The following is a 9,089-nucleotide window of genomic DNA, read 5'->3' on the forward strand; positions in this document are numbered from 1 at the left end:
CGAACGGCTGCGGTGCAGGCGGCGAAGCCGGGCCGCGGTGGCCGCAGGTGTGGCGATGACCCCATCAGTGCGTCGCACGCTATGCTTATTGCGTCGAAAGCGTGGAAAAGGAGAAGAATGAAATAAATTGTCTAAAGTGGACATAATCGGACTTCGAAGGTGTCAAACGGATCATCTCACCTCCCCGGATGCGTTGGTGAAGTGTCTCTAAGAAAGGATGAAGATTTCCGCGGAAATGAAGTCAAAAAGCGCGGATGCCATGCGAGGCACGCCCGTTCAGCTTCGCGTCCGAGTAGCGTCTCTTCTATAGAGGCCCTGCACTACGCTACCACGTTCGCTCCTGCCGGAAGAGTTTCTTCTAAGCTTAGGTCATTGACTGTCGTCGTTCACAGGGTAATGTCCTCTGCGTAGACAGAATGGGAGAGACTTGGATTTTGTGAAAGTTTGGGGTCATCGGGATGAGTGTAATGTTAAAAAGAAAGGAAGGTAGTACAGACCCTTGATACGTTCCTCGATTATCCAAAGGGAAGTGGGTAGAATTCAGGGTGGCGACCCGGACTGCTGCTCTGGGATCCTGGAGAAAAGCGGCGATGTAGGAGTGCGTATGACGCCCTACGCCCAGATTGGACAAAGCGTCTAATATTGCAGCGTCGTATCGTTGTCAAAGGCGTTTTAAAGCGAAAGCTTTACTACTTGCAATTTCAGCCTTTGCCGGGGTGCGGCGGTGCCACCATTGACCTTTAGTTGACCTCTGTCTGACGTCATGTGTGACATCACGCCGAAGAGAAGGGCGATCAACTCGCGCCGTCGCAAGCCGCGGCGGTGCCACCACCGGCGCCTAACTCCTGCGTTCTCCGCTAGGAGCGCGATTGTGGCGTCACGCTGAAGAGATTAGGCTCGACTCACGTCGCTAGAAAGCAGTAGCTGTGCCAACCACCAGCGGCTTAACATTGCTTCGCGATCTCGAGCCGTCCGTGTGCGACGGCGGTGCACATGAACGGCGGCCTGACTGGACTGGATTGGATTGGATTAGAATAGATTACATTACATTAGATTACATTGGATTGGATTGGATTGCATTGGATTGGATTGTGTAACAGATACAGCGCCACAAGTCTAACCACAAGCACCACCACCAGCTACACTACCTGCTGAACCATGGCGTAGGTACGGATAATGCTTTCGCAATTACCGGGCTTAACCAAGCTAAGCCACAGCGAATTTTTACGTTCTAAGGCCCTCAGCGTTCGCGTTCGTTTGCAGGGCCGGGGGTGTAGGATGTCTTCCTATATCCGAAGAATTTTGCCCTGTGTAGATAGGCGCCTTCGAAAATCCAACATCGTGTGGGGGAATGATTGTTCATTTGCATGTGAGTGTTTAACCTGTTGAGGGTTACGTGCTCTAAAAGCTTTCCAAAACAAGAGATGAGCAAGATTGGACGGAGATTTAATAGGTTGAGCAGTTTGCCTTGTTTCGGAATATAGGTAACTTGAGCCTGGGTCCACTCTTCAGGGAGGATGCCTTCATTCCAGTGCTCGTTGAAGGGGTTTGTTGTAGCCTGGATAGAGTTCTCATGTAAGTTTCTTAGGGCTTTCTTTGAGATTTTATCGGCTCCGGTAGGCATGGTGCGAAGTGGGAGCATGGCTGCTCGGATTTTCCGCTTAGTTGTGTCCTTGCCTAGTTCGGGGTTTTCCGCTCCCAAGTATGGGGAAGGGAAGTCTTGGTTGTTGTCGCGAAATACGTGGATTTGAGGTTCTGAATCAAGGTGTCGTTGCCCATGTCTAGGGTGTGTACGATACGGGTTACAGGGCGATGTTGGGTGTTGCTGGTGAGCTCAGGTTCTAGTAGGTAGTGTAGGAATTTTCACGCGTGCTTTAATCCAAGGTTTCCGGCTAGGCGGTCCGATACCTGTCCCACTGCTTCAGGGACTGGTTGCGTTTGGTTTTAAGCCAGTGTTTTTGCAGGCTGGAGTGGGCCTCCCACGTGTGCAGTAGTCCGCTATCGATCACCTCCGAGTCCCGAGTGCTCGGTATATGAGACGTGGCCTTGTTTACATCTTTACTGAGATCTGCCATCCAGTGTGCTCGATGCTCAATGTTGGCGGGAGCATTGGTACGGAGGTTGCGGAATGGATCCCCATTAGTGATCTTGAGTTCTTTTATGACGCGATGCGCAACAGAAGTTTGTGAGAGGGAGGTCTGAACGAAGTAGTGATCGCTACCTGGAGAGGTGTGCGTGTTCGACCAGTGACAGTGCGTGATATTCTTTGAGAAGGTGAGATCGGGAGTGGTGTTGTTTTGAACACTCTTTCCCATGCTTGTGTATTGTTGCGGATTGTTCACATTGATGAGCCGCTGGTTTGTGAAAAGTAGTGTACAGAGTTACGTGCCTTTGCGGCAGTTGGATGCGTTATCCCCAACTATCATCTCCTGACCAAATGTTTAGGGGAATCCCCCAAGGTGGAATAGATTTGTAATAAGGGAGTAATTACTCATTGACGTCCACCCAAGCGGTGGTGGTGGTGGTGAAAACATTTATTTAGTCATAGAGAAAGGTGTTGGGGGTCGTGAACTGAAAGGTCACGCCCTTACAACCACTAGGTGGGATGCCTAGTCAGGCACACCATTGGCGTTTGCCGCAGCCCGGGCGCGCTGCGTTAAGGCCCTTTGGGCCTCGAGGGTGCAGCAACCGGACAGGGTCGCCTCCCAGTCCTCTAAGGTGGGGCTCGGGATAGGGGGTAGGGATGGGTTCTGCTGGCAGGCCCACACCATGTGGCAGGTGTCAGACACCTCCCCACAGTGTGAGCACCGCCCGTCGAATTTAGGATTGAAATGCTGTAGAATTGCCGGGCACAACATCGTGTCGGTGAGCAGGCGCAGGAGTACACGCTCGTTGACCTTCCCCAGCCCTTTGCACGGGGTGGGAAGAGTTCGGTGCGTGGATTTGTAATAATCGCAAATTTCCTTAAAAGTGTAAATTGGATTGAAATTGAAGCCCTGGTCGGCGTCGGGGCCCGTGGGAAATGCCCAGAGAGAGAGCGCGCGGGCGGCGGCGTCGGCTGCCTCATTTCCGTGGACGCCTTGGTGACCTGGAGCCCAAAAGATAGATCTGTGCGCGGGATCCGAGTCTCGGCTACAATTTTGGTAAATGCGATAAGCTAGGGGAGTAACCCGCGGGTACAAAGGAAGGCTATACAGATTTCTCAGAAACTTCGCAGTTAAAGAAAAATTCGTCCTGGTCCGGGGTTCGAACCCGGGACCACCCCTTCACCGGAGCAGTCGCTCTACCAATTGAGCTAACCGGGACGGCAAGCTTATGGTAGGGCGAGAGCGAATTGATCAATAACTCGAAGTGGGAACAGTGTTGACCAAAGGTTTAGGGGAATCCCCGAAGGTGGAGTAGATTTGTAATAAGGGAGTAATAACTCATTGAGTAATTACCCTACGATAAGCTTGTTGTCCCGGTTAGCTCAGTTGGTAGAGCGACTGCTCCGGTGAAGCGGTGGTCCCGGGTTCGAACCCCGCACCAGGACGAATTTTTCTTTACCTGTGAAGTTTCTGAGAAAGCTGCATAGCTTTCCTTTGTTGCCGTATGGCTGCGCTTAGGTGGACGTCAATGAGTAATTACTCTCTTATTATAACATCTCTTGCGTTCAAGTCGTCTGTAGAGGTTATGAAAAAAAATTACCGACGATTACGTTACTTCCTAATGCGAAATTTGAGCGCAGCAAATAAGCTGTTTCACCTTTTCGATAGATTGAGGCAAAGAAATAGACTGATATATGTTCGACTTGGTACAGCAATGCTTGATTCTCAAAGACGAGATCTATACAAGTGCCTCGCGAGGTTGTCACAGCCGTGGGACGCGTTACGAGCGAGAGGAACGGGATGTTCTCCCGCATAAGTGTTAGGAAATTGCTGTTTGTGTTTATGTCAACATTAAAGTCCCCCACTACTAACATCGGTGTGGATCGATGGACGGTTAATGCGAGTTGCAGGAAGTGCACGACGTCTTTCGTGAGTGCGGTAGGGGCGAAGTAGGCAGCTACTACCAGCAAGCCGTTGGGCAACTTTGCGGCGCACAGTTCGCCAACTTCATGTGACGTGCCAAACATTTCGACTGGTATTGCAGACAGACCTGTGCGCAAGTAGATAGCGACTCCCGCCGCTCTGTTGTGGTCTCTGCGAGCACCACAGCAGTATAGGAAACCTATGATTTCGAGAGGCTCTTCGGGATCCATCCAGGTTTCAGCAAAGCAAAGTACAGAGGAATGGTGCAGAATGTGATCGTGGTGTACGTCCTTGGCATGTGCGGCAAGGGAGCGTACGTTAAGAATGTGGTTGTGAATGATGAATGAAGTGCTGCCAGCGAATGACGCGTCCATTGGCTGTCTGCGTGTGTTACTGATGTGTGGTTAACATGTTAAGCTTCGCCTGTAAGAGTGGAACGCGACAGCGTCTTGCAACGCTGCCAGGGAGTCCACAGAACGCCATCGCCAATTCGGCTGTACGCCTTGCTGGACGGTAAATTTATTTTTTGAGGAAAGGAAATGTATCTCTCTCGCATATCTGGGTGGACACCTGCACCTCGCCGTAAGGGAAAGGGGGAAGATGGGAGTGAACGAAGACGCCGTATTAGCTAGACGCGCCTTTGTTCATTCCAAACCATTCAGCTGGCATTACGGAGTGGCTAGCGTGCTCGTATCGCACTCCGGAGACCCTGGTTCGATTCCCCAACTCGACCAATTTCGTTCTCGGTTTTATTGATTTATGCGGTCTAACTAGAAAGGTTAATTAGGCTATTTCATATTTATATTATTGTATTTCTATCCATCGTGTTCTGTCATTAACCTGTCAATTGTTGGAACTGTCTAGGATGTTCGACACAACGTATATGAAACGAGCAACGTCTTACTGAGTGGGGAAGGAGTGGGGAGGTGGTGGAGGGAACGCGGCTTCGTACTTATCTGTTTTTTTCAGCAGCGTCTCCTTCCGCGGACGCTGTTGTCGCTGCGGCGCGCGTCTTTCTTTTTTTTTCTTCTGACCTCTTCATTCTCCTCTATATTAATTAGGCTAATTGATTAATTAAGCAATTAACTAAACTCAGTCCAACTTAGTTGCAGCATCACTATACGATCCCTTTGATTGGTTGCATGGTTACTAGCCAAAGTACAATTGGCCCCATTTGAAATTCGCGCACTGTGACGTCACGAGCATTTCGACCAATTGAAAAGCGTGACATTGGGGGCGGAGCTGGTTACGAGGCCGACGCCGACGACGACGCGAAGCCCAGGAACGGACGCCAAAGAGCTGCGCTCTAAAAACCAGTTCAAATGAGCGTCAAGCAGCGGACGAGCTTGATGGAAGCCGCGGCAAACATCAATTGCGATACCTTCCAGGCCATCGGCAGTGACGTGGCGGCAGTGACAGGAGTGTACTGCATGCGTTGGCTTTGACAACGTAGTGCCATTTCAAGGAAAGGAAGCGCGCATAACTGGCTCCCTGGGTCAGTGGACGCCTCAATCGTGGTTATAGTTACTTGGGGTGATGAGAGAGATGTGCCCTGCAGGCATTGACAGCGTTGTGTCAGAAATGCAGCGCTGATAACTTTGTGCAGTACTGCAGCTGGGAAGCCATAGCGCGTCGGCGTTCATTGTGTTCGTTGGCGTTGGGGTTGACAACGTTTTACACTCCGATCATTTTCAGGAAAAGAAGTGCGCAAAACTGCCTCCCTGGGTCAGCGAACGCCTGAATGCGCGTATAGGTACGTAGGGTGATGATAAAGAGATGTGGGCTGCAAGCGTTAGCGCTGACAACGGTAAGCAAATTCGCGATCAACCATTAACTGCAACCTGCACTAGTTGCAGGGTGGTTGGAGACTTTAATGTACAGTATGGTCCACAGTTAAAGGGAACATGCGATCGCGCGGCCTCCGCGCTTCGCAGAGCGCTGCCGCCCAGAACTTGTGGGAATTGTCGTCACAGGACGCATGCGCAGTAAGCATGATGGCTGGTCACTCCGCGCATGCGCCTGATCGCGCCTATTCTCTCCACATCTAAGCGGCAGGGCTTCGTGAAGCGCGGAGGGCACGCCACCACATGTTCCTTTTAACAATGGACCGTACTGTACGTATAAAGAAGAACAGGAATTTCTTACAACTTAAGCATTAGAACATCTCGTTCCTCTCGCTCGTAACGCCTCCTACGGCTGTCACAACCTCGCGAAAAAATTTGCGTGGGCTTAGCTTTGGTTAAGCCTGGTAGGTTCCTAAAGCAAAAGCCCAGCACCTCCAACAGAAGGAACAAAGTACGCCGCGTCTACAGGTCACGCGTGGCTACCGGCCGCCGCTGCGCGGTGACTCAAAGAGTCTTGGAACGCAGTGCGCCGCGTCTGCAGGTCACGCGTGGCTAGCTGCCACTGCGCGAGAACTGAAAGCTTCTTCGATAATTTTTTCATACCCACGCCTCCGCACAGGTGTTTGGATGGATGGATGGATGGACGGATGGATGGATAGGAGCACCCCCTTTGAAACGGGGTGGTGGCAATTGCCACCATGCTCAGCTTTTCTGTCCTTATTATTTTTTGTTTACTGTGTTGGCAATTCTCATTAAGATTCTCCATCACCTTTGCCTACGGTTTCCTACAATTCTAACCTTATGCCACATCTCTGCTTTTCAGCCACCAATCCTCCAATCGCTTTTTGCTGACTTCCACTGCAGATTTATTTACATGACCATTGTTTGATAGTGCATATGCAGCGCCTCTAGTGGGAAGAGCGCGGCCCGCCGGGCAAGCGGCCGCCGTTACCCTACGAGCCGAGTTGTTAGCCCTGTCTCTCGCTTCTGGTATGACGTCACACTGTGACGTCACTAGGTATGGTATGACGTCAGGGGTCATTGTAAAGGTCAAACGTGCCATGTGGCCGCCGCTACGCGAAAGGCCGTTCATGGAAGTAGTATTGCTTTCGAAATAGTACTTGCGTAGACCTTGTTTTTAGGAACCAGACATTGGTGCAGCAACTAGAGCCCATATTTATCACTTTCTTGGACGAGAAAGCTTCGTTGATGACAATCAAGAACTGTTAGTGGAGTGTTTTTTGAAGAAGGAATTTGTGTGAAAAAAAACAACTTGTCTCTGTAATTGTAGATACACGTCTTGCTCGAATTCTTTACCTCAATCTATCGAAAAGCTGTAGCAGCTGATGAGCTGCCTTCAAATTTTGCATTAGGAAGTAACATAATCATCGGAAATTTTTTGAAATAGTCCATAATTTCACAAAACCGCATAAGCGGTCGGCTAGGCCCCTCGGCTGGGGAGGATGCGGAAGTAGGTGCCCGGGGGATAAGTGCTAGGGCAACCGTATTCGCTGCTTTGTTTACAGGGGGTCCCCAGTGGGGCGGCACCCCCGCGTTGCGTCAACGCGTGGGTTCGGCGTCTCTAACGGCGTTGCAGATTATTTCACATATGCTAAATGACATACCTCGCCCTTCACATAGCTCTCGCAAGCGAAACGCGAGTCGGAAATTGGAACCTTGCATTGGGGGTCTGCGACCGCGACCGCGAGGCGACAGCCACTTCTTCAACGTAGTGAGCATTCTCGGCGCGGAAGGACAGCCCACTGGTTTGCAAGTTCTAGTGGACTACGGACGCCGTGTGGTGGACCTTTAGAATCTGACCTGTTCTGTCTGCTTAACATCTTTTGTTGGTATTGTGATGTGTTCACAACTATAGCTACAGTTATTGTAGACATGTTTTGAAATAATATACTGTTTACTTAATAATTTAATTGCCCTTCAACTACTGTATAATTCATTGTTTCTTCGCGTTTCTTGATGTCAATTGATATGGACGCGACCTCTTTATTTAATAATTTAATTCCACTTCTGCTACTGTATTACACATTGTTTAGTGTATTTTTGGTGTCAGTTAATATGGACACTACCTGCTGCTGTAAACCACTACTGTCTTGTAGAAGGACTCATATGCCTAGTCATGCTATCGAGACTCCTTTACCTCTTGACCCTTTCCAGGGTCTATTGCTCCTGGAAACATAAAAATTGAATTGAATTGACCTCAACGTAGAACGCGCCGGGTTTGGAACGATGTTGCGCATCCAGCGCCCGAGCACACACTGTTCTCCGGACTTCATGTTTGTGTGCAGTCATGTTGGGTGGCATAAGTTGGACCCATAGCCTGTGCCGCCACAGCTCCTAGGTGCGGAGTGGTTACTCCGGGGCATAGGGTAGGCTGATGCTGATGCGACTGAGTAGATGACGCTCACGCCCCGTCTGCTGCAGCCTCGTGTATTAATTCATGAGATGAGCCTCTCGCAACTCCAAGTAGGTGTTGATCATCTCCTCGGCCGTGAGGCGGGTCATGGAGGTGGTAATCGGGAGGTCCAGAGCTCGTTTCAGGACTTTGCGTGAATGAAGTCAAATTGCTTTGTGTTAGTTCCAGTTCAACTCCGGCGGAGGTACGGCACATGACCAGTGACAAGCTTCAGCATTGCGGCTGCGCAGCCACCGCTCCAGTTAGCCACTTTTGGCGATTGTGGTGGCAGCTTTCAGCCAGCGGTGAATGTATAAGCCCAAGACTCTGACCTCGTCAACCTCGCGGACACGACCCTCGTTGAGGGTAATGCACATCGAGGTGGTGTCCCTCTTGCAGGCACGAATGTGTAGTAGCTCGGACTTGGCTGGGGCACAAGCAAGCAAGCATGAGTTGGCGTAAGTGTCCACTACGGTCGTGGCTTGCTGGAGCTTGTCCTCCATCTCACCGACGCTGCCTCGGTTAGCCCCTAGTGTTGCGTCATCGGCATACATTGCATGGTGCAGCCCTTCCACCTGCTGCGGGAGCGATGGCAGCTCCATCATTGCGTTGGCGTCCGCACGTTGGTTCCGAGCATACGCCAACCGGGAGGCGCGCACCGAATGGGAACTGGACGCAGTCACTAGACGGTATAGAGCCATCTTAGAACACCAACGAGCCCTAAAGAGGACCTGCCCCCAACAGAAAAGGTGAGTTCACTAGATAAAGGCGTAGGCAGGATGAAGGTAGAAGCAGCCTGGTCTGAAGGAGACTGGGCGGGGC

The sequence above is a fragment of the Amblyomma mixtum genome, chromosome 9 (assembly GCF_055824585.1).
Source record: "Amblyomma mixtum isolate Tamu chromosome 9, ASM5582458v1, whole genome shotgun sequence".
NCBI lineage: Eukaryota > Metazoa > Arthropoda > Arachnida > Ixodida > Ixodidae > Amblyomma > Amblyomma mixtum.